The sequence below is a fragment of the Bos javanicus genome, chromosome 26 (genome assembly GCF_032452875.1).
Source record: "Bos javanicus breed banteng chromosome 26, ARS-OSU_banteng_1.0, whole genome shotgun sequence".
Lineage (NCBI taxonomy): Eukaryota > Metazoa > Chordata > Mammalia > Artiodactyla > Bovidae > Bos > Bos javanicus.
Window position 1 is genome coordinate 27726258 of NC_083893.1, and position 27318 is coordinate 27753575.

Genomic DNA, 27318 nt, shown 5'->3' on the forward strand with positions numbered 1-27318 from the left:
TCTGAGGTTCCAAAGAAACTTGGGAAGGGCGGAAAATATCACAGAAAAAAAATAGGGATTTGATTTATTGATCTATGTTTGAGTTTCAGCTCTCTTACCAGCTGTGCAAGATTGAGCAAATTATTTCCCCCAGATAGACAACCTAAAGCTTAAAAATAGGATATAATTCTTCAGGTAGAGATAATAATAATAATGTCTACTTCAAGAAGCTGTTTTGCTATTTAAGTGAAAGGATGCTTATGAAAGAGCCTGTATTAGTTTACCATTGTTGCTGTAGGCAAGAATCCCTTAGAGAAGTGGAGTAGCCCTCACAGTCCACAAAAGAGTCCAAAATGCAGTACTTGGATGCAATCTCAAAAATGACAGAATGATCTCCGTTGGTTTCCAAGGCAAACCATTCAATATCATAGTAGTCTATGCCCCGACCAGTAATGCTGAAGAAGCTGAAGTTGAATGGCTCTATGAAGACCTACAAGACCTTCTAGAACTAACACCCCCAAAAGATTTCCTTTTCATCATAGGGGACTGGAATGAAAAAGTAGGAAATCGAGAGATACCTGGAGTAACAGGCAAATTTGGCCTTGGAATACAAAATGAAGCAGGGCAAAGTCTAACAGAGTTTTGCCAAGACAACACACTGGTCATAGCAAACACCCTCATTCAACAACACAAGAGATGACTCTACACATGGACATCACCACGTGGTCAATACTGAAGTCAGACTGATTATATTCTTTGCAACTGAAGATGGAGAAGCTCTATGCTACTGCTACTGCTGCTAAGTCGCTTCAGTTGTGTCGGATTCTGTGCGACCCCATAGATGGCAGCCCACCAGGCTCCCCTGTCCCTGGGATTCTCCAGGCAAGAACACTAGAGTGGGTTGCCATTGCCTTCTCCAATGCATGAAGGTGAAAAGTGAAAGTGAAGTCGCTCAGTCCTGTCCGACTCTGAGCGACCCCATGGACTTCAGCCTACAGGGCTCCTCCGTCCATGGGATTTTCCAGGCGAGAGTACTGGAGTGGGGTGCCATTGCCTTACGGCTAACAAAAACAAGACCAGGAGCTGACTGTGGCTCAGATCTGCTGCTGCTGCTGCTAAGTCACTTCAGTCATGTCTGACTCTGTGCGACCCCATAGACGGCAGCCCACTAGGCTCCTCTGTCCCTGGGATTCTCCAGGCAAGAATATTGGAGTGGGTTGCCATTTCCTTCTCCAATGCATGAAAGTGAAAAGTGAAAGTGAACTCCTTATTGCCAAATTCAGACTTAAACTGAAGAAAGAGCAAAAACCACTGAACAATTCATGTATGACTGAAATAAAATCCCTTATGATTATACAGTGGAAGTGACAAAATAGATTCAAGAGATTAGATCTGATAGATAGAATGCCTGAAAAACTATGGACAGAAGTTTACAACATTGTACAGGAGGCAGTGATCAAGACCAGCCCCAAGGAGGGGAAAAAAATGCAAAAAGGCTGTCTGAGGAGACCTTACTAATAGATGAGCAAAGAAGAGTAGCTAAAGGCAAAGGAAATAAGGAAAGATACACCCATTTGAATGCAGAGTTCCAAATAGCAAGGAATGATAAAAAGGCTTCCTCAGTGATCAATGCAGAGAAATAGAGGAAAACAACAGAATGGGAAAGACTAGAGATCTCTTCAAGAAAATTAGAGATACCAAGGGAACATTTCATGCAAAATGGGCACAATAAAGGACAGAAATAGTATGGACCTAACAGAAGCAGAAGATATTAAGAAGAGGTGGCAAGAATACACAGAACTATACAAAAAAGATCTCAATGACCCAGTTAACCACGATGGTGTGATCACTCACCTAGAGCCAGACATCCTGGTGTGTGAAGTCAGGTGGGCCTTAGAAAGCATCACTATGAACAAAGCTAGTGGAGGTGATGGAATTCCAGCTGAGCTATTTCAAATCCTAAAAGATCATGTGGTGAAAAAGCTGCACTAAATATGCCAGCAAATTTGGAAAACTGAGCAGTGGCCAAAGGACTGGAAAAGGTCAGTTTTCATTCCTATCCCAAAGAAAGGCAATGCCAAAGAATGTTCAAGTTCAGTTCAGCTCAGTAGCCGATTCTTTGCGACCCCATGGACTGCAGCATGCCAGGCTTCCCTGTCCATCATCAACTCCTGAAGCTTACTCAAACACATGACCATCAAGTTGGTGATGCCATCCAGCCATTTGATCCTCTGTCATTCAAACTACTGCAACATTGCACTCATCTCACATGCTAGCAAAGTAATGCTGAAATTTCTTCAAGCTAGTCTTCAACAGTACGTGAACTGAGAACATCCTGATGTTCAAGCTGGATTTAGAACAGGTAGAGGAACCAAAGATAAAATTGCCAACATCTGTTAGATCACCGAAAAAGCAAGAGAATACCAGAAAAACATCTACTTCTGCTTCATTGACTTAAAACCTTTGAGTATGTGGATCATGACAAACTGTGGAGAATTCTTAAAGACGAGAATACCAGACCACCTTACCTGCCTCCCGAGAAATCTGTATTCAGGTCAAGAAACAAGTTAGAACTGGAGATGGAACAATGGATTTGTTGCAAATTTGGAAAGGAGTACGTCAAGATTGTATATTGTCACCCTGCTTATTTAACTTCTATGCAGAGTACATCATGTGAAATTCCAGACTGGATGAATCACAAGTTGGAATCAAGATTGCAGAGAGAAATATCAGTAACCTCAGATATGCAGATGACACGAACTTTATGGCAGAAAGCGAAGAGGAAATAAAGAGCCTCTTGATGAAGGTGAAAGAGGAAAGTGAAAAAGGCTGGCTTAAAACTCAACATTCAAAAAACGAAGATCATGGCATCTGGTCCCATCACTTCATGGCAAATAGATGGGGAAACTATGGAAACAGGGACAGATTTTATTTTCTTGGGCTCCAAAATCACTGCAGATGGTGACTGCAGCCATGAAATTAAAAGATGCTTGCTCCTTGGAAGTAAAGCTATGACTACCCTAGACAGTATATTAAAAAGCAGAGACATTACTTTGCCAACAAACGTCCATCTAATAAGCCATCATTTTTCCAGTAATCATGTATGGATGTGAGAGTTGGACTATAAAGGAAGCTGAGCACCAAAGAATTGATGCTTTTGAACTGTGGTGTTGGAGAAGACTCTTGAGTCCCTTGGACTGCAAAGAGATCCAACCAGTCCAGCCTAAGGGAAATCAGTCCTGACTATACATTGGAAGGACTGACGCTGAAGCTGAAACTCCAATACTCTGGCCACCTGATGTGAAGAACTGACTCAATGGAAAAGATCCTGATGCTGGGAAACATTGAAGGCAGTAGGAGAAGGTAATGCCAGAGGATGAGATGGTTGGATGGCATCACCGACTTGATGGACGTGAATTTGAGTAAGCTTTGGGAGCTGATGATGGACAGGGAAGCCTGGCATGCTGTAGTCCATGAGGTCACGACTGAGTGAATGAACTGAACTGACCAAGCACGTGAGCACACACATACACACACACAAAATAACATAACAGGACCCAGGATTAGGATGTGGACATCTCTGGGGGAACATTATTTTGTCTTCCACAGAGTTTCATAAACTGTGAGAGCTATGCATATGGTACTTTGGCTTATCAAAATATAGTGTTTTTTTAATTGAAATTTTTTGGAGGGATGAGGGCTCTATTTACCATACTTTGACCATTGTCATAGAAAGCCACCTCACCTTTCCTTGGACCTAGACTGTTAGGCAACAGGGACACTGATTTACCTCAACACATTGATGCGTGTAGCTCACATAACTGGGGTCACAAAGTTTTCTGTACTGTCATGTAATGCTGGTTTTGAGCTGTTGGATGAGGAGGCAGTAGGTCAAATCGGAAGTTAGTGATCAAGCCTTTCTTCCCTTCTGAGACAGTAAAGGCAAGAGATTAAAAAAAAAAAAAAAAGTATCAGCTCCACAATGTTTCATCTTCCCCACAGAATGGGCCCTGAGTTGCCTCAGATAACATGTAGCAAAGAGGCAGGAACCGTCTCACTACGGAGGAGCTCTGCAGAAAAGGCTCCCCGCCTTTTTACAAGACCTAGGATCAAAGGGAAGGAAGAGGTAGGCATGAAGATGAACTCATTTGGAGTGAGGAAAAGTACTTAAGCCAAGACCTCTGATGAGGAGGTGTTGACAAAATCTCCTGGGAAGTGCCTCAGCAGAGGCTTTCAACATGGAAACCTCTGAATACAAGTTCCTGAGCCTGAGTCCTTGACTACAGCTTGCTCCAGTCCTTGAAGAAAATGCCCTGGCAGTGCACCAAGTCTGCATGGGGAGGACAGCTACCTTCCCTTCCCCCAGGGCCTGCCAAGCAAAGCTCTGGAATTGCCAATGACCAGGCTGAAAGGTCACATAGGATTTTGGTCTGGAGCCAGACTTTCAGCTGATATATATTAAAAAAACAAAGAAAGAAATACATAAATAGACTCAGAGTACTTGCTATAATGCCTTGTAATCAGAAAATTGTTTGTTTGTTTGTTTGTTTTGTGGAATGAAAGCATTACTGATTTGTGGATAAAATTTGCAGGAAGAGATGTATAATATAATTAGGTACATTTGTAGAAGTGTTACATACTGACCTTTTGCATATCATTTCCATAGGATTGCTACAGAATTGGGAACAGGCCCAGAATTAGAACTTGGATCTGAAATTTTTTAACTGAGCATCTATGCTGCTTCTTGATCACTGAAGGAAGAATTGCTTTTTCCCCTAGTATAGGGAATGTGGCAGCAGTGAAACAAGAAATTTTTTGTTTATAGATAATAGCTGATTTTGGGCTTCCCTGGTAGCTCAGACAGTAAAGAATCCATCTGCAATGCAAGGGATCCTGGTTTGATCCCTGGGTTGGGAAGATAACATGGAGAAGCAAATAGCAACCACTGTAGTATTCTTGCCTGGAGAATCCCATGAGTAGAGAGGCTTGGCAGTCTACAGACCATGGGATGGCAGAGAGTCAGATATGACTGAGCAAATAAGCACACATAGAGCTGATTTTAGCAGGGGCTTCAGAATTCAGCCTAGAGAAAAACTGAAATGAGGATAGAAGCTAAATCTTTTATGTTCACTTTCTTCATTCTCATTTGGCTGAAGCTCTGACAGTCCTGGTAGCACATTTTCCATGACTCTTTGTCCAGTTGAGTTTTAAGTAATGCAGATGACTGCCCTCTTACTATATCTCCTGGGATTTTATTCTATCATATAATGGAGCTGACTGTTAGGGAGTTCACAATATGATATTCTTGTGTTGAATTCTGGAGACATTTCCCTTTACTCAATCTTACCACCTTAAAAAAATCAGTAAGAATAAAAATTTTGAAAGTCAAGAAACAAAGCAGAAGCGGCATCTAGTGAAGCAAGGACATTTTTTTGTTTTGTTTGTTTTGATAGGAGGAGGCAGAAAGGAAACTGGTAGTACCAGGACACGTTGCAAGAAAGGATGAGTTCAGAGTAGACAAAAATAAAACATGTCCCCAATACCCATCAATGGAGCTGAGGAGGCAGCAGCAGCTGAGAATCAATAGCAAATCTCCTGTCTAATTCCTCTCCTTCTCTGTGTGAAATGAACCTCAAGCTGCTGATTTAGGTAATTTCTATGGATCTGGTCAAGTCTCAGGTTGTTAACTTCAAATTGATATTTAACCACTTAAAAATCCACTTCTATCCAGGTTAACACTCACAACAGAACCTTGAGCATTTGTGCTAGAGGGATTGGGAAATCTTGGTGAGGAGCTAACCGAACTCTCCTCCAGATTCTAAAACTGAAACAAATCTGCTGTTTTTGTCCACAGACAACCACTCCCCTCCCATTCCCCACCCCCAAAACATCTTCCTCTCCATCAGTTTTGGAACTCCGCATTCTCAAAGTACTGGATTTCTGCAACTAATAAGAGGCTGACAGGTAGCACTCAGAAAGTCTCTATTGTTCCCAGAGACAAAAAGCATCAGATCTCCCCCACCCATCTGTCAGGATAGTCTAGAGAGTCCTGTCCAGATGGACACGACAAAGATAAAACCATCTGATGATATTCTTAGCATTTGGGCTTTTTTTTTGGTAAAAACATGCCCAGAGATAGGAGTGATGCTCAAAGAAGTATTTCTTTATATCACCCCCAAAGCAGAAATGCACTAAATGGAATCAAGACCTGCTTCATGTTATGTATGTTTAATGCCATATTTTTGAGATCCTCAGGGGACCTCTCATCATATCACTCTCCCATTTACTTTTCCTCCAACCCCAATCCCAATGACTATCTTACTTCTTGGAATAAAATTCAAATTCTACCGTACTGTCCCCCAGACACTTCCTGATCTGGCTTTTCCTTGTCTCTCCAGCTTCATCTCTGGCCATCGTCCCTTCTCTGGCATTCTGTCCACAATGGTCAACTTTCTAAAATGTGTCACCCCTCAGTGCCTTGGAGATTTATATGTGCTACAGTTCCCTTGGCTTTTACTGTACCTTCCAATACTCTTCTCTTTCTCTAATTAAATTCCATCCAAATTTTCTGTTACTGTTTAATTATCACATCTTCAGAGAACTTCTACTTCCGTTCTACATCAATTTCCTGCCATGAGTTCTCATAACACCCTGCACATTCCTTTCACAGCAGATATGATCACACCACTGCATAGATAAATATGCAACCATATCAATATCATTGTTCCTCCTACTTGTCTGTTTCACTCTCTTTCACCAGTAGTTCTTTGTGCAGTACCTGGTAGAGTATGTTATATGGATTTCTGTTGAATACATCACTTTGTACATTACATCCTGGAGAATGAACAGAGAGTAACCATCCAAATTCAGAGACCTGTGGGTGGCTGTTCAAAATACTTGAACTGAATAAAAAAGTGTTCTCAACACGGAAATTTAATTGCTGCCTTTTTAACTCATCAAAGCAATATTTTAAGCATGTGCAAATACCTTGTAATAGACTTCTGTTTTTCTTATTAAACATGATAACATGCACAGCACTTTCCATATACTAAAATATCCATACTGATAATTACCTTTCCACTGTGAACTCTGAAAAAAATCCCCCTATGCTTTACACCTTATTACAATATATATGAGTATATGCATGTTTTGTGTGCATATGCTCTTTTTCCTCATTCAAACTGTAAACCCATTGAAAAATAATGAAACCTTTATTTGGTTAGAGCAAAAAGTGCATTGTTAAATAATGCTTATTCACTGGTGTTGTTGGAACCACCTCATATGGGCTCAAAAGAGCTGATTGTGAGCTTCTCTTCCCAATTCTGTGTTCAGTCATCTCAAATATGCAGCTTTGAGTCAGACATGGTGGGACTATTTACACCATGGAAATCAGTAAATAGTAGAAATCGGGACTGTTTACCTGGAGAGCTGATTGTTAAATATTTAACAGTAAAAACTGATGATAATACTATTTACTAGTTAAGGATAACAACAATTGACTGTATCTTGAAAAAATTAAGAGGCTCTCAGAGCAGTTCCAGAGAAGGCAATGGCACCCCACTCCAGTACTCTTGCCTGGAAAATCCCATGGATGGGGGAGCCTGGTGGGCTTCAGTCCATTGGGTCGTGAAGAGCTGGACACAACCGCTGGACACAACCGAGAGACTTCATTTGCACTTTTCACTTTCATGCATTGGAGAAGGAAATGGCAACTCACTCCAGTGTTCTTGCCTGGAGAATCCCAGGGACGGCGGAGCCCGGTGGGCTGCCATCTATGGGGTCGCACAGAGTCGGACACGACTGAAGCAACTTAGCAGCAGCAGCAGCAACAGCAGCAGAGCAGTTCCCTGTTAAAGGCTCACTAACTGTGATATGGCTAACTGTGATATTCTAATTCATGTTGATATAACGACTGGCTGAGAAGAGTGAAGAGATTCCCTATTAGGAATAGGAACAATTCCTCAATCATTCAGAAGCTGAATCGCTCAAGGGTATGAATAAATTGGCAGTTGTAACTTTAGAATCCAGCATTTGCAGGTATCAGTGTAAAAAAGAAGTGATACTAGTAATCTGGAGGAAAGAAATCTATTTCAGAGTTATTTCTGGGGTTAAAAAAAAAAAAGATTTGGACATTTGTAGAAATAGGAATAAATAATGTTTGATGGCCTTTGTTAGGAAGACACAGGAGCTTGAAAATCATGTAAGTAGAAGAATATAAACAATCAGTGTGCTAAGTCTGGGCTGATAAAGAGTATTTCACATAGACTAATCATTTGAAAGCACAATGAGGAAATTTCAGAAATAGTCTTAGGGTCACCATTTGTAGAAAACTTCCTGATTGGATTTAAGTGTTTAACAAGGATACTACCAAAACAACCTATGTTGACCTATCAGGGTCAGGACCCAAAGATTCCAATAAAAGATAATCAGAATGGGAGTGCAGAGCTCAAGTCAGAATTGTGGGGCCTGGGAAGCCCTCCTTCAACTCCTTAATCCTAGTGACCTCTGTTGACTGAAGCTCTAATGCACTCACTGCCTATTTCTCTCACAAATCATTGAGATTGGATGATTCTGGTAATAACTACCTGTGAATATAGCATCTTGAGCCATTCTCTTTGTTACCTGTATGCATGGTACAAAACATGGTACTTACAGATGTCTCAAGTTTGAAAACATACATTTTCCACATCTAAGTCACAAGCATCATTCCCACATATGGTGCTAGCAATCACCAGGCTCATCCTCCAACTCACTGTATATTTTGGTCCTATATCTGAATTGCCAAGTACACAGCTGTAAATGTTCAGGCATAGTTACTTCGTGAATACAGCCTCTCATGGGACATTACAGCAAACACAAACTATCTCTCTTGGAGCTAACTGAAGCTTTGATTTCTTATTTTTTTCCTTTTTCTCTTTTATTCTATCAATTTGAACAAACTCTAGGTCTCAACAATGCAGGTGGTCTAGCTTTGTACACTGCTATGTGCTTTAATGCAGCCTGTTTCTGGTTCACACTGCTGGTTGCCTGCTGAGTCTTCCTGGGTCCTGAGTTTTGTGGGGGTTTTGGGAGGGCCTTTCTATTCTCTTACTGGATCCTGTGGTGGACCCTTCAAAGATAATTGGAGTTTAGAGATATGTGGGCTCTATGAATGTGTTTAATTCATACTGATTTCTGAAATCTACTCACAGTCATTTGTATTTCTGTCTCCTGACTACAAAACTTTAGATTTAATATCTAAGTACATCATCTGGAGCCAAGAAGAAGCTGGAAAAATAGACCATTTTGTTATTATTATCTTTGTTGTTTATTGTTGTAGTTTTTGCTGAAATTTGAAATTCGCTGAAATTAGCAGGAAACTAACCAAAGAAATTTGTAAGTTCTTCACTTTCAGACACTAGTTTGGATGACAAGGTGAAACACGGGGTTAATAGAATATAACATCAGTCATGTCACTACCAGCTGAATGACCTTGAGCAAGCCGTCTCATCTTTCCAGTCGTCTGTTCTTTCATCTGGAAAATGAATAACTCTAAGGTTTTTTCTGGTTCTAATATTCTATGAAGACATAGCACAGAAGCCATAAAGCCCTGGAGAGGGACAGAACTGTTTTAGTCCAGTGAATACCTGGATAAGACTGAAGATCAATAGATATTAAAATGTCAAGAGGTAAGGCCTTCATTTTCCCCTAAAAAGGTATATCGTCCATAGTGTATCCATCCATATATAATATTAGTGCAAGAAAGCAAGATAAGAGAAGATAGCAGAGGAGATAAAAACAAATCTTTTTGCCAGACACTTTGCTGACCTCTTTGCATGTATCATCTTCTTATAAAACAATAGCTCTAAGAAGTAGGCATTATTATCACTACCTTAAATATGAGCCTTAGAGAGGTTAAGCAATTCGTTTCATGTCAGACCACTAACAAATTATGTATATTGTATAATGATTCAAATCTTCTTGAGGTAAATAACACTGCCAATCCAAGAGGGAAGAAAACTTGTACCAAACCATATTCTTCACCAAGTTGCTAAGTTTAATACTTGGATATACACTGGAGGAACTCCGCAGGCCAACCATCTGAGGAAAGACTATAGGTTTTGTTCTGCAGTGGGTAAAGAAATCTGGAATTCATGTATTCCTGTCAACAGTGCATCTTTGATTAAGTAAGAAAAAAAGTCTTATTCATGTCAAGTAGATGCAAAATGGAGCATCCCTCTGCTTGTCCTTTCCTAAGACATCTCTGCCAACAATATCCCCCAAAACAAGACTCTTTAATGTGCTTCCCGGTTTTCTGAGGAAGTGGAGAGTAGGTTGCAGCAATTGGATAAATTGTCCAGGAAAAAAAAAAAAAAATTACCCCCAAGTTGTTTGTACACATAATTCAGTCTTTGAAGATGATGTGTATAAAATAAACTGATTTTGCTTCCTGTTCATTCTATGGCTTACCATTCCTTTTTTTTTTTTTTTGCTCACATTATAAAAACACAATAAATTTTGAGTTAATGTGCTTACTCTGGACTCTGAAAGAAGGTACATAGCTTATGCCTAGATAATCATCATGCTCTTCTGGAAGGGCATATACACTTTGACTTATTTGTGAGGTGCAGGCTTATATTGAGTCATCCTCTCACTTTTGGGTAGTCTCCACTAACACTGCCAACACGTGTGAGTGTGACAAAGGCACAGATCCTTCAGGATAGCCATATACCTCGAAAGAACCTCTTCTAGAGCTTCTAAGCTAGAAGGGACTCAAGGAATCATCAATCTGGTCTAGTTTCATATACCACCCAGCAAGTCTCCAACACCGGCTGTGTGTCCTAGGTATGTGTGTGCTCAGTCACTCAGTCATGTCTGACTCTTTGCCACCCCATGGACTTTAGCCCACCAGGCTCCTCTGTCCATGGAATTTCCCAGGTAAGAATTCTGGAGCAGGTTGCCCAATCCTCCTCCAGGGGATCTTCCCAGCCCAGGGGTCAAACTCAAGTCTTTTGTGTCTCCTGCATCAGCAGGCACATTCTTTACCACTGCACTGCCTAAGAAGCCGTGTGTTCTATAATTCAACTTAGTTTTGACCCTGCTATCTGTGGTGTTGGAGAAGACTCTTGAGAGTCCCTTGGACAGCAAGGAGTTCTAACCAGTCTATCCTAAAGGAAATCAGTCCTGAATATTCATTGGAAGGACTGATGCTGAAGCTGAAACTCCAGTATTCTGGCCACCTGATGCAAAGAACTGACACATTGGAAAAGACCCCGATTCTGGGAAAGATTGAAGGTGGGAGGAGAAGGGGATGACAGAGCATGAAATGGTTGGATGGCATCACTGACTGGATGGACATGAATTTGAGTGAACTCCGGGAGTGTGCTGCAGTCCATGGGGTCGTAAAGAGTCAGACACAACTGAGTGACTGAACTAATCTGCATCTGATCTCACAAGTTAAGGGCTGAGTCCTACTAGACTCCCCCGCATAATCACTTCAGAGGCTAGGTCATCACCCCAAACCTAGGTCATCACCAGTGCTTCTGACCTACCAGATAAAGACTGGAGGTTTCAATGACCCCCCTCTTGGGTTTGTTTAATTTTTTAGAATGGCTCCAAAATCACTGCAGATGGTGACTGCAGCCATGAAATTAAAAGACACTTACTCCTTGGAAGGAAAGTTACGACCAACCTAGATAGCATATTCAAAAGCAGAGACATTACTTTGCCAACAAAGGTCCGTCTAGTCAAGGCTATAGTTTTTCCTGTGGTCATGTACGAATGTGAGAGTTGGACTGTGAAGAAGGCTGAGTGCCAAAGAATTGAAGCTTTTGAACTGTGGTGTTGGAGAAGAGTCTTGAGAGTCCCTTGGACTGCAAAGAGATCCAACCAGTCCATTCTGAAGGAGATCAGCCCTGGGATTTCTTTGGAAGGAATGATGCTAAAGCTGAAACTCCAGTACTTTGGCCACCTCATGCAAAGAGTTGACTCATTGGAAAAGACTCTGATGCTGGGAGGGATTGGGGGCAGGAGGAGAAGGGGACGACACAGGATGAGATGGCTGGATGGCATCACTGACTCGATGGACGTGAGTCTGGGTGAACTCCGGGAGTTGGTGATGGACAGGGAGGCCTGGCATGCTGCGATTCATGGGGTCGCAAAGAGTCGGACACGACTGAGTGACTGAACTGAACTGAACTGAAGATCTCAGAGAAACATTTTTCTTACAAGATCACCAATTGATGATAAAAAGAAATAGCTCAGGAATGGCCAGATGGAAGAGATGCCCAGGGCAAGATACATAGAAAAGGATTCAGTGCTTCCATGCTTTCTCTGAGTGTGCAGATTTCCCTGCATCTCTGTGTGTTCACTCACTTGAAGCCTGCAAAACCCTAGCCTTTAGGGTTTTTAAGGAGGCTTTGATACATAGACAGGCTTGATAAATTATTGGTCTTTGGCAACTTAACTCAACCCCCAGCCCTTTTTCCCTCCCTGGAGGTTGGGGGTGGGACTGAAAGTTCCAAACCTTAATTAAATGGTTAACTTCTTTGGCAATCAGCCCTGTTTCTTTGGTTACCTAAGGCTAGGTTACAAAAGCCATCACATTAACATAACAAAAGATACTTTATCTCCTCAGTTAAGAAATTCCAAGTGTTTTAGGAACTCTGTCAGAAATGGGGTTGAGGAGCAAACACATTTACCTAATTTAAAAATAAAACTGAAATATATTTTAAGGTTAAGGAAAGGGTCTTAAAGAAGCAGAAGAAAACTTCTGAGCCTCAGGAAGGAATTAAAAGCAGGAAAGGGAAGGGTGTCAAGAATCAAGGGAGTCCTCTGTGCCTCTCACACTTTGCTTTATGCAGTGGTTGTTTCTGCTTCATTCTGCTCTTTTTCTTTAGACTAGCTTTTCCTTACCCTCAAATTCAATTATATAGCAGAAAGGATTGTCCTTCAGTTCTTTAGATCAAAAGTAACTGTTCAATCTCAATAAAAGCTATCTGATTGGCCTAGTGGGTTGGATTCTATGGTAGATTACATTGCTGTTCCTGCTCCTGCTGCTGCTAAGTTGCTTCAGTCTTGTCTTACTCTGTGCGACCCCATAGACGGCAGCCCACCAGGCTCCTCTGTCCACAGGATTCTCCAGGCAAGAATACTGGAGTGGGTTGCCATTTCCTTCTCCCATTGCTATTGCTAGAATTTGTTCTTTCTCTATAGAAGAATAATAACATTCACAACTCTGTGATGGCTTCATGGTGAGCAGAGACTACTCCTTGGGCATGGCATGTAATATGTTTTGGCCAACGGAATTTAAATTGATATGACAGAAGCAGAAGTTTTAACTCTGCTCAGAAGTTTGTCCTTCTATGCTTCAGTGATTTGCTATTAGAAGAACAAGCTCTGAATAGCTACTGTTCCTTCCATCTGGACCTCAGAATAAACATATATGGGCCTGGAGCTAAGTCAGTCTCCACAAGCTGAACTGTAGGCAGTGTACAGACTCATAAAATAAGAATAGGTACTGGTTGTTGTAAGCGGCTGATACTTGGGAAGATTTATTAGGCAATATTATTGTGCATTAGCTGACTGATACAGAAATTTGTATTGAAAGTGGTACATTACCATAACGGAAGTCTAAAATATTGTCTCTGGGACTGGTAATGAACAGTGAGAAAATAGTTAGAGGGTGCTGAGAATGTGGCAACCCTAGTTATGCAGCGGCAACATATTTGGCATGTCTATCACCTGGGGTAACTTGGAATATACAGGATGTTATTAATTATCTTGAACCTTCAGCTAAATGGTTTTGAGTTGTAATATTGAAAATGTGAGCTGGTGGCTACTAGGTGAATTTGATGAGTTCAGATAAAAAAAGATTTGCAAATATAATTGACAGGGTCTATATACAGCCCAAACATTTCAAGCTTTCAAGACAACAATCAAATTTTTCAATCATTTCAAATATTTGTCCATTCAAATAAAACTTTAGGGCAAAGCCCAAACTCTGGACACTGCCATTAAGATACAACCTAAGGGCAAAGACTTGTAGAATGTGCCTGTCACATTCTACCTTAAGAAACTCTGAAAGGATTAAGGTGTTACAACTCTATTTTTTCAGCTGGGCAAATGGATTATCAGAAGAATTAAGGACATCACCCCATGAAAGCCTGATAAACCCAAAGTTTTCTTTAATTAAATCTAAACTTAAAAGAAAGAATGAGACATGTCAGAAATGAATTGTGAATTTTTGGCATTTCATGTACTTTGGAACTCGACAGAACACATTTAGAATAACTGCAGACTTTAAATCCTTTACATTCAGATTAAAAAAAAAAAAAAAATGGCATCTCAAAATTGCAATTGGCCAAAATGTTTCAGGTGAGTCTTTGTTCACCAATTTTTCCCAGCCCTCTTTCTGTCACCAAGTCTGACTTGTGTTTTTCTGACCCAGGAAACTGATGGACACAGCTGAATTTCTTGACCATACCCAGTCAGAACCCACATTTTTGCTGAAGTGTCTTTCTCTTAGGCCTAAATATATTAGAAGACAGTGAGAAAGAGAACGGGTTGGGTGAAATACCTACAAGCTTCTAAGAAGGAGATGACTCTAAGACAGAGGAGACAAAATCTTGGCATTTTGTTGTATTCATAAAAATCATCAGAATATCTAGAGAGACCTTTAAATAATAATGAGTTCTGGCTAACAAAATGCAAAACAAAGCATTAATGAGAAAGTTCTCATCAATGATTAATGCTTCCAAGTCAACTCCCCACTTGATAAAAGCCTGCCTTGGGGACCACAAACATTTGACTGTAAATAATAGGCAACAGGATGCTCTTGTGTTTTCACATCAAGGCTCCACTGATCTGCTATCAGATAGCTGACTTTGGGGTACAATGATCTGGGATGTGAACAATTAACAAACAGAAACTTCAATTATGTAGAGTCAGAAAACCAGTAGGGGGAGCTCTCACTTCCAGTGATTACCAGAGCCACCAGGAAGGAATATTTCTCTTCTCTGGCAACAGTTCAGCCCAACAGCCAATGAAAAGACACACATTCTTTGCTGAGCATAGCAGTCACAACTTTCTTTTCTCTCTATAAAAGAGTTCTCCTTCCCTTGCTGTGTAGGGACTTACAAGTGGCTTGCTGTGGTTGCAGACTCCAAATTGCAATTGTCCACTGATTCCGAATAAACTCATTTTTTGGTTTTGCTTTGTTTTTTGTTGAAGAAATAACAGGCAATCTATTTATGTTTGAGCTCAGCAGTAAAGACTCTACCTGCAGTGCAGGAGCTGCATAAGACTCAGGGGCTTGATCCCTGGGTTGGGAAGATCCCCTGGAGAAGGGAATGGCAACTCACTCCAGTATTCTTGCCTGGAGAATGCCATGGAAAAAGAAAACTATGGTTATCAATCCTTGCCCCAGAGTCTCAAAGCCTGGATTATAGTTTTGCCCGTTGGATATGAGAGATGACTAAAGGCAGAGAAGCTAGAGTTCGGAACCAAGGGGATTATTTGGGAACTAGCAGGAAATAAGACAGGGCCATTAGACCCCAAACATGTGGTTGGAGTTAGTAATAAAATTACTTGATGGGGGTATGTTAAAATCTATAGAAGAGAAAACTGGTAATTTGCTATTTAGGAACACAATTTAGGGACACTGGAGGCATTTTAAAGTGGGCAGTAGAGCAGAACACGCTGTCCAAATGACTCCAGTCGTCTCTTCTAGCAGTTATCAGGAACTAAAATAGAATTTTTTTTTTTTCTTTCTTAGATTTAAAAGAAAAATGTAATTTACAGAGGATAGCTAACAATACGTTTAAAACCGATAAGTCCCAACATAGACATTTCAAGGCAAAAAATATCAATTTTAACTGAAGGGTTGAAGCAAGAAAGGGATGACTGTCTGATGTCCAGTGAGATGTTATGATTATAAATGATAGAAGCAGATTTTTTTTCAAAATGTTCCAGTAGCCAAATATCATAGCTATTTTATAACATAAATGTATTCAAAACAAATACCTGTTGCTTTTTGGATCTCATGACTTGTAGCCAAACCTCAGCTGCACCCTTTCCCCTTACTAACCATAATGCAGGGTTGCTTGCTTCCCAAAGCATAAATTAAACTACTGCAAAATACTGAAGAGCGAGCATTTTGCACCTGCTAGCTTTCCCACCACATGTGCTTTGCTTTCCTTGTGTGTTCATATGTTCTTTCTAAATGTTCTAAAATGATTTCAGTACACTTTTTTTTTTTGCCACCTTCCCATAAAGTTTCAAGGTTTGTTAAAAAAAAAGGTAAACAGGAATTTCATTTCTTATATTGCCTTCAAAAAATGGAATTCAGGTAAATAAATATTTGTTATCAGTTCTGAATTACATTACTGCGTTTTACTGTACCTTCATAATATTGTTCAAGTTTTTCCATTATTTTTGCTTTGTCTTCCCAACAAAATGCTTATTTTAATAAAAAATATATTAAGTTTCAGGCATTTTGGGAGGTGTAGAGGTGATAAGAACCCAGTCAATAACCTCATAGCATAGCACAAGAGAAAACTATTTTATAACATATATCTAGTTTTTTTCATCCAAAGCTGCTTATAATGCCCAAATTTGAGCAAACAAATCTGTCTGCTCGCAAGAGCAAGTATAGAATCTTCATCATCTCTGGTCTTCAACATCAAGGACAGTCCTTGGCACATAGTAGGTGTCCAGTTGTACCTGTGTTTTTGGGGTTGTGTGTGTGCTTAGTCTTTCAGTCATGTCTGACTCTTTGTGATCCTAAAGACTATAGCCTACCAGGCTCCTCTGACCACGGGATTCTCCAGCAAGAATACTGGAGTGTGTTGCCACTGGAACTATCATATAATTCTGCATCCAGACAGAATGCAGTTGGGTATGCAAAAATGAAAGCCCTGGGTTGCATCTAGTAATCCTCACCACAGTCCCACTCCTTGATCATAATAAACCAAAGATAGTTGTCCCTGCTCTTTTTTCTAAGACATTTTTGTACCTGATTGGGAGAATATTCTGCTTTCACCAAAAAGTCTCATTCTGTGAGCAATAAACATTTCCATACCCTCTTGGTGAATGCGTAGCATCCAAATCAAATGTTGACATTCAAACCAAATGTTGCATCAGGTGTCCATTTCATCTCTGCAAGATGACTATAAACAAGGGCATTATGCTGAGCAAAAATAGCCAATTGCAAAAGTGACATGGTATATGACTCCATTTATATGACACTGCAGAAATGACAAAATTATAGTGATAGATATAAGGTTGGTAATTGGGGCTATAAAAGGGTAACATGAGGTAGTTCCTTTGTGATGATGGAATTGTTCTGTATCCTGTGTTGCTAGTTACATAAATCTACACATGTGATGTGATTTCATAGTATTACAGATACAGACATACACATGCAGTGCATGTAAAACTGACGAAATCCAGTCTGTAGTTTACTTAGTGGTATCAATGTAAACTTCTTGATTTTGATAATGTACAGGTGTTTATATCATGGAAGGCTGCTTGAAAGGTATACAGGAAACTGATAGTATTTTTGAAAAATTAAAAGTAAAACAGAACAAATATATATATATATAAATATATAATTTTAATTTACACTATATATATATATATATTCCTCTTCAATGAGAAAAAATGGAGAAACAAACATTTCTCATTTATTTAGAAGAAAATCTGGAACTAGACCTTGGCGTTTCTACATGATCTGTTCCTATCTTCTTCCCTAATCTCATCTTCTGCTATTTCTCTGTCTTCTGCTAGCTGGGACATGTCAGACTTATTAATACTTTACGGCTTTTAAAATAGCTTGCCTTTTTGTCTGGAATATTACCCCCTTAGATTTGCATTTAGTACTGAGAAAACAATGCTAAAAATGCATATATACTTTCAGACTTCTTATTTACAATGGAGAGGAAAAGATGGCCATTGATAGAATGATTCCAATAAGAAACAAATGGTAAATGCTATAGGGGAGTGGTGCACAGGAATTTCAGCACCAGGAGTAGGGAGGTTTGCCCCAGTCCGGGAAGGCTGGGAAGTCTTCCATGAAGAAGTGACATGTGAGCTGAGATGTAAAGACTAAGCTTGATTTTACTATGTGATGAGCAGTCAAAGAGAGTTCTAGGTGAAAGAACACATAAAAAGACCCTGTATTGATTGGACGATGGTTTGAGAGGGGGAAAAAAAGAAACATCACAGTAGAATATACGGTCTGAAACCTGGGGAGAGGCAAGATCACTTTGGATCTTTGAGATCACATCAAGGGTGATTTCACTGGATCTTGGACAACTACAGACTTCTCACAGGCTAAACTGAAACTAAATTCCACTTTTAGCAATTAATGCTTTTAGACTTAGGGTTTACACAAAGATAAATCCACTGACATCTCAGTGTCAATGATGTCTCTGAGAGCGGATTGTACTGGGAGCCAGGTAGATGGATTTTCCTAGGAGAGCCTTGAGTGAAAGAAACACAATTACCAGGGCAGGGTGGGTTATTTCATAATTTGATCTTCAGAGGCCCTTATAGCAATGCCTTGATAAAAGTAGGAGAGCAAAATAGCTCTCATTTGCTCTTACTCGCCAAAGCCCTACTCTTCTCCAGAGGGCAAGGGGTTCATTGAGGGGACTTGTGGGTCAGGAAGCAGTAAGCCAGAAGCTGCCTTTTTGGGGTCCAAAGAACCAGCTGAAGCTCAGGCAAGTGTGATATGGGATGTCTGCCTAGCTGCCCTGAAGTCTGGGTTGGTTTTTTTTTTTTTTTTTTCATTTCTACAAATGACAGGGAGAAAAACAGTGATTTCTTAGTGATTCTGAACATTTGAAAATAAGAATGACATTAGATTTGAGTCAAGTCTGCCAGACTGCTGAGCGATTTAGACACAATATGCCTTCTGATTTTAACTTCCTCTTTCTTTTCTGATTCGCTGATTTGAAGAGTTCAATTTCTTTTTTCTTTCACTCCTCCTGTCCCTCCTGTCCCTCTTGCTTCCCTGTTTCTTCTAATCTTCCTCCTGCCCTTTCCCCTTACACTGAAAAGGAAAGGTGTAGGAGTTTGATAGCTCAGTGTTCACTGTACATTTCACAATCCCTAGTTTGAGCGTCAGGTTTCCAAGTCTTACAGATGATCCCTGTTACAAGGATCATTTATACTTTCAGGAAGAGCTGGAAGCTTCTTTCTTTCAGTAACCACATGAAATATAGATCTCTTCTCATATATTATCCCACACAACTGTTTTTCCAAGAATCGGTTTTTTTATACACTTTGAGGCCTCTGATGCAATGATAAAACTCATAACTGTGCCCTGAAAATCAGTGGCAGAGACAGGCTGTCACTCACTCCCCTGTCCCAGACCCTGTAGTTCAGGGGGATGAGTTGGCTAGAGGCCAATGGCTCACTTTAATGAGCAGGATGTATTTCCCAGTGATTGATCACTTCCTCTATAAATTAAGGAAAAGCACCTCCGCTGAGGCCAATGACTTATTAAGAAGTCTTTCAAGCAGTAAATCCCCTATCTCTCCATTCTCTAGGCAGTAATGACATTGTTTAAGTCACAAAGAAATGCAGGGCTACCCTCTGCTGAAGTGATAACATTCTTAAAAAGCAAAACTTTTTGCTAAAGTCACAGCAGGGAGGACTTTGGGCAGGGCCCACAACTTCCATCAGCTACATCTCCCTTAGTTATCATTTAGCAGAGACTCTTGAGTGACCCAGAATTGGATCCAGACTGGGCTGTTCGGGGAAAGAAAAAAAAAGAAACTATGGAGAAATGACTCCTGAGAGCACTCAATTGAATAAACTAACATGCACAGATTTTGCTTCATTAGGCTTTGATTTGGGCAGGAAGTTATTTAATTGTTGCCTCCCGGGTATCTCAGTGGTGAAGAACCTGCCTGCCAATGCATGAAATGCGGGGTTGATCCCTGGGCTGGGAACATTCCTTGGAGTAGGAAATGGCAACCCACTCCAGTATTCTTACCTGCACAATACCATGGGCAGAGGGGCCTGTTGGGCTACTGTCCATGGGGTTGAAAAAGAATTGGACACAACCTAGTAACTAGACAAATACACAACTTTCAATTGATATGGGAGGGATGGAAAGAAAGAGGAGGATGCATCCCCTTGTTCAGTCAGTTGGTCCAGTTTTGAGGACCAACTGAGGTTCCTGAGGAGAGACTGATTAAGAGAGATGGTGAGGGAGCTATTTTAATGGTAGCCACATGAGTCTATAGCCCAAGTAATGTTAACGTGGAGTTTAGAAGACAAAAGGCTGTGTAGAGCAGGTAAAGACAATTTCCTCCATGCTGTAGAGAAACCTGTCGTTCCCTTCAGGGCTGATGAACTTTGTAGCATAAGGGGCTGGTACTCCAGACACAGACAATGGTGTTACCATAAAGACGTTAAAGTGGATGAAACTGAGAAAGAGCAGGAAAAGATATCAGAACAGATATTCTGGCTAATAGATGGGGGCATTCCTGGAGACTCCTAAAGATTCTTGGGAGGACTCTTATGAGGTACTCTGGTTTATTTTCTTATATGGAAGCAATAATGAGAACCTGGGTGAGATTAAGCAGAGCTTGGGGCTCTACTATAGTAAGAACTTAAGCCAAAAGACCAAAATTTCATGTTAAGTTTCTGCTTTCATTAGTAACAACATGCAAGCTTTTGAATAAATAATATTCTGGGGGTGGGCAATAATTTTATCATCTTAAAATGAAAAATTTGAGGTGAAAGGCCTATTAACTACCTCCAGTTCCAGGAGTCTTTCTTGACTTCTTAGCTAAAAGTTTCCTTGAAAATATTAAAAGCCTCCAGATTAGGTTGTTTCCATGTTTAAAACTGTTCAATTATTTCACATGCAATCTGCATATGGAATGAAACCCAAGCTTGAGTCATGATCTCAAGATTCTTCCTATCTGGTTCTTGCCTCCTCTTTCCTTTTCCTCTCCTAACATTTCTTGTTTCCAAAAGTCTTTTGCTTCTCTAAGCTTGTCCTCACCTCAAAGATTTTGAATTTGCCTTCTTTTCTTCCTGTAAGCCTCTTCACAGAGATTCTCTCAAAGCTAGGTTCTTACCATTTAGAAACAGTTCAGTTTTTTTTTTTTCTTTAAGCTTTCCTTAGACTTCTAATTTCATTAAAAAAAATTAATTTGAGCATTGCTGCTTTATGTGTTGTGTTAGTTTCTACTGTACAGCAAAGAGAATCAGCTATATATATATACATGGTGGTATTGGTTTAGTCAACCAAGTTGTGTCTGACTCTTTGTGATCCTTTGGACTGACTCTAGCACCAGGCTCCTCTGTCCATAGGATTCTCTAGGCAAGAATACTAGAGCCAGTTGCCATTTCCTCCTCCAGCAGAATCTCCCCAACTTAGGGATCAAACCCACGTTTCCTGTGCCTTCTGTACTGGCAGGTGAATTCTTTACCACTGAACCAAACCACCCGGGAAGCCCGTGCTGTAAGTAGGTTCCCATTGTGTGTTGTGTCTTCAGTCGCTTAGTCGTGTCCCACTCTTTTGCGGCCCCATGGACTATAGCCCGCCAGGCTCCTCTGTCCACAGGATTTGCCAGGCAAGAATACCAGAGTGGGTGGCCATTTCCTTCTCCATGGGGATCTTCCTGACCGAGGGATCGAACCAGTGTCTCCTGCATCTAATGCATTGAAAATGGATTCTTTACCCACTAAGCCACAGGGGAAACCCTAGGTCCTCATTAGTTATGTATTTTATACACAGTATCAACAATGTATGTACGTCAATCCCCCTCTTCCAATCCATCCCACCCCTTTTTCTCCCTTGGTATTCATGTTTGTTCTCTTCTTTTGTATCTCTATTTCTGCTTTGTGAAAACTAGAAATAGAATGATCACATAACCCTGTGATCCCACTACTGGACATATACCCAGAGAAAAACCATAATTCAAAATAACACATGTGCCCTAATGTTCACTGTAGCACTGTTTATAATGGACAGGACATGGAAATAACCTAAATGTCCACCAACAGAGGAATGGATAAAGAAGATGTGGTACATATATGCTACAGAATATTACTCGGTCATGAAAAGGAGCAAAATTGGGTCATTTTCAGAGATGTGGATGAACCTAGAGACTGTCATACAGAGTGAAGTCAGAAAGAGAAAAACAAACATTGTATATTAACATATATGGTGGTGGCTTAGTCGCTAAGTCATGTCTGACTCTTGCAACCCCATGGACTGCCAGGCTCCTCTGCCAATGGGATTCTGCAGGCAAGAATATTGGAGTGGGTTGCCATTTCCTTCTCCAAAGAACATACATACATGAGTTCAAATATTTATCAAATAATCTCATCAATAAAATTATATCCTCCACCTAAACACTGTCTCTCAGTTTTCTGATTTAGTTCACAACACTCTTGAATTTCTATAATGATCTTCTTTTGCTGTTTATTCATTCTGACTATTATTAGAATTGAAGCCCTTCAAAAGTAAGAGTCTTGATTTTTCTTACTTAGTACTTTGAACAGTCCCTAGTCCACAGCAGTTTTAAAAAGTACTTTAATGTATCAAATAAATTAACAATAACTAAACATCTTGATTGTCAACTGGGTATGAGAAAGTCTCACAAGTGGTAGAATCCATAAGACTTGAAAAGGAACCCTTCTGAGCTATACCTCATATCTGAGGATACCATTTACTTGGGTAACAGCACAGGAGAAAGTTGACTTATTCACCCAGATTCTAGCCAAAGTGAAATCTGAAAACAAGGGAAGGTTTTGTAATCAGATGGCTAAAAGCAAGGTTTGTTGATTACCTACTTCAACCAGGCCCTGTGCAAGGCCCATTAGGAATGGTACTTCCTTTACTCCTCATAGCAAACTTGTCATTTAGATGGCTTCATTCTCATTTTTCAAATGAGAAAACTTGGACTCTGAACCGTAAGTCACTTGTCCAAGCCTCACAGTCAGTAATTAGCAGGCTGAGAATTAGAAATCAGGGAAACTCAAGACTTTGAGTCTCTATCACCTGGCCTTCTATAGACTTTCTATGTTGCTGTTACCCCTGAAAAAAAAAAAAAAAAGGTTTTGTGACATTTTAGGCCCAGGTAATCTCTGTTGAGAAGACCAATTTGTCTTTCCCTACTTCTGGCAGACAACTGGGAGAAGGGAGGTGTTGTCATTTAGAGGACACATAAAATCAAGGTCTTTGCCACTTATAGTCAATAAAATCTTCACGATGCATTTTCCATGGCTGTTCTGGATAAATTCCAGTTGGAGCGATTAGCTTTAACGTCTCGAAATGTCTCTAACACTTTAAGTTGCTTAGCATATTCCAAGAGTCCAGCTAATTTTCAATACATTACTGACTGTGAACTGTGAATGTCAACATCTCTCCTAAGCCCCAGAAGAGAACTCAGCCCAAGGAGAAAGAAATACATGTAGCCAATATATTGTGGTAAGCATGAAACTCAGGAGGGCAGAAGAGAGAGAGGGGATGAAGGAGCAAGATACAAAGGAAAGGTGGGAAAGCTAAAGAAGGAATAAAATACAGTCATTAAAATAATAATTATCATCATAATATTCATTTATTGAATTTGAATCCTTATTATATTCTAAGTATTATTCTATTAATTTTTAAGCATTAATTCATCTATTTTTCAAAACAATCAATGAGTTTGGTAATATTTTCTCTAGTTTGCAGGTATGCTAAGTGAATTATAGAGAATTTACTAACATACCCAGAGTCACTGATCTATTAGCAAGGTGAACAGGGCTCAGAATCCATAAGCACTGGATCCAGAATTTGTATTTTGAAGCAAAATGATGTAAAATCTGATGGTATGTTTAATCTTAAATATGTATCTTTAGAGTGGAGAGATGGGGAGATAAAAGCTTTCTTTTGTCTATAGTACCTCGACTAAGTCTCCTAGCCTCAAATTTCTCTTGCACTAGTCTATTAATGTAAACAAAATGTCTTGTAAGTTGTTTTGTCATTGTGATAACTAAGGGTATTCTTGCCTGGAAAACATTCCAGTCCATTGGGTCCCAAAGAGCTGGACACAACAGAGCCACTAAGCATACATGCATGCAGGGGTTAACATCCTATTTCAATGTAAACACTGTTTAGTCTGCTTAGTTTTCTCTGCATATTGAATAGTTTTGAGTATCTCTCTTCTTTTCTGGGTTCTAAAAATCAACAAGGAAAAAGGAGATACAACAGTAACAGTACACATGAAATGGAGAGAACCCAACTTTAGATCAGAGGGTGGAGGAGGGTTTTCTATTGCCACTGAAATGGACTGAATCATCACTGAGGGATCTAACGAGAGCCTGGTGAGATGATGGAGTCAGTCTACTCAGTCAGTCCAGCCTCAATGAGAGACACAGCCAAAGAAGATCCCTATGGCTTCCCACTCCATAAAGCATGCAACAAAGCCAGGGGATTTAAAGTCAAGTGATTGAATACACTCGGGTAGATAAATCACTCGGGTAGATAAATCACTAACAGTGAAGTGGGAGCCTGGCGAGCTGCAGTTCACGGGGTGGCAAAGAGTCAGACACGACTGAGCAAGCACGCACATGGAGCCGTGGACGATGAGCAAGACATTTTCAACATGTTTTATCTCATCATTGGAAATGAAAGAGCAGGATAACTAACACTCTCCCCATGAAATCCACCAGTTCTTTTCCATTGACTTTCATCTAAGAGACGATAGCAATGAGTGTACATAGAACTAAAGTCAGAAAGAGTAGGTGTGGAGTGATGTGAGATGTCCTGCATGTGAATACTGACTGGAGAGGCCTGGACTGTATGTGGCTCCTCTCTGGGTGTCTAAAACACAACATGACGGCAATATTTGGCTGTGATGTGTCTAAATGTGATACCACATGCAGCAGCTTTGAAAGGAGAATCTGGGAAATGCTGATGATAACCTTATCTTCTTAATTTCACTGGTGATCTCTGACTCTAGGATACAGAGTGGACATGATAAGAATCACATGATATGATATGGATCACATGATATGAAGAATAACAACTTCAGCAGCTACATTTTTTATATTTTTCTAAGCAGCAACTCACATTTAGTTACTTCTGTATATGGACACTAAAACATCTGTCATAACAATCAAATAAGTAATTAACCTGACCATTGATAATTCTCAAGGTACTTGTCATAATATTGTTAACATGTTGGCTACTTTTGGTGGCAGAGTACCCAGGAGATAATGTATCACTCCCTAGCAGTCCACTGTCAACTTATGATAAGTAACTGAACTGAGTACAAAGCATGACTATTCCAAGGTTGTTTATAATAGTGATAATGAAAATAAGCTAAAGGCAGTATTGTAGACAGTAAACGTTACTCTCATGAACTATCATGAACATAGGAAGGCCAATTTACCTCACCCAAAACATATTGAGCTTTTATTTTCAGATAGGTTTTGTAACCTCAAGTGGTGAATCATTTCACTAAATATTTTTTATTATTAGGCGTCGCTTAGACATTTTGTTTTAGGAATTTATATGCACGGATTATTTTGAGATTATATATGCAATTAAGGTCAACCAGCACTTTATTTTTCAGGCCAACACTGTCACATATTTCCTGAAAAAATACTGGTATTCCTCTCTTGATGAATTTTTTAGCTGGAATAATAATTTTGGAGGGCAACGTATGGATGAGTTAATGTGGCCACTCTGTAAAATTGTAATAGTGTCTTCTGGTGTTTACAAGCTAACAAATGTTGAGACATTAGCTTTTCTTTCTGTTTTCCTTGACTTATGTGGGCAACATGAATTAATTTCACACTTGGCATCCCAGTTAATGGGAATGTGTGCTCTGTATGCTCAATTTCATAGAGAAAGTGGGATGGAAAATCAGGTTTATTTAAGAATCATGTTTATTTTTTCACTACATGATTACTAGAAGTTCATGTAATAACAAGGCACTGATTAAAACCATTTTATTTTTATCCATTCTATTAGCAAAATTTAACTCTTTTTTCTAATTTTCTTCTTCTATTCATTTGTAGCGAACGGGCATGTGGACACCATCGGGGAGGGAGAGAGTAGCACTGATGGAGACGGTAGCATCCACATATAAACACTGTTATGCGTAAAATCAATAGCTGGTGAGAAGTTGCTGTATAACAAAGGGAGCCCAGTCTGGTGCTCTGTGCTGGCCTAGATGGGAGGCGGGGAAAGGGGAGGTAAAGAGGAAGGGGATATATGTATAATTATGGCTGAGTTGCATTGTTGTATGGCAGAAACCAACATAACATTGTAAAAACTAAAAAACAAACAAATTCAACACAGATTAATTAGAGGATTGGCAAACAAACAGAACCACAAAATGCTAGGTTTTTAAAAAATTTGGAGACCAGCTGTTTCTTCAGGTTGCAAAACCCTCAGAGTGATTCAAGGCCACATTTTAAGTTAGAGGCAGAATGGAAATTAGGACTCAGTTCTCTGGACTCCAAAGTATTTCCATTACACTATTTTTTAAAGACTTTATCAGAAGGCAAAGCAGATAAACATGCATTTATTCATATGACTAACCGCTATCGTGTACCAAGAACTGTGCTAGAACGTGTACTCAGAGCTGGGGTCCAGCCAACAGACAGCACCACATTTCAGGGACCCATTCCACCAGTGTTTCTGAAAGATTAGAGAGCGCACGGCAGGGACGAACACAAAGAGATCGTGAGGTTATTCCGCTGCAGACTACAACCTCACTAGTTTCCTCTTAGATGGAAGCTCTGGGAATTTGTCGGGGAGAGACGTCAGCGGTGCTTTGTTTCAACAGATAGTTTTATCCTAAACATCTGCAGGAAGCAAAGCCATTCTTCCCTCCCAAATTACAAAGACCCTTATTTATCTAGCTTTGTTATCACTTTTTCCACAAGATATTGGAGGCTGTTGTCGGGATATGGTGTTTACTTTCTAGATTTGTTTTTCTTATAAACATTCTTGCCTCTCTAATTCTGTACCTAAAGGTCAAAGAAATGACTTGGGAGCACAGAAAACAGAATTTCATTTTCCCTGTTCTGATAGGAAGTCATGAACAAGACTAACTACAATGCCTAACTACATACCATCATTGTCTGCTATCTTTGGGGAATTTGGCAAAGATCTTGCCTAATTTTCCGAACTCTAATTCATGATGGTTTGATACATAATGTTTCTGCTCCTGACCAAGAAACTTTGTGGCTATTGTTGTCAATTCTATTCAATCTAAATTTATCTGCCTAGGAGTGCATGTTCTCCTTTTGGGGGTTTGTTTATTCTCTCCAATCCACCATTATTTTTTTCTTCAGAAAACTCTCTTTTCTCTAAGCAATCTGATCTCTTCGCTG

The 27318-nt window shown here is 40.0% G+C and overlaps 1 protein-coding gene across 1 annotated transcript in view; it reads right to left on the reverse strand.

Annotated features, from left to right (window-relative positions):
• The window catches only part of LOC133239091 (uncharacterized), a 163516-nt gene that overhangs the window by 40402 nt on the left and 95796 nt on the right, over window positions 1-27318 (reverse strand). The gene's annotated exons all lie outside the window — the stretch shown is intronic.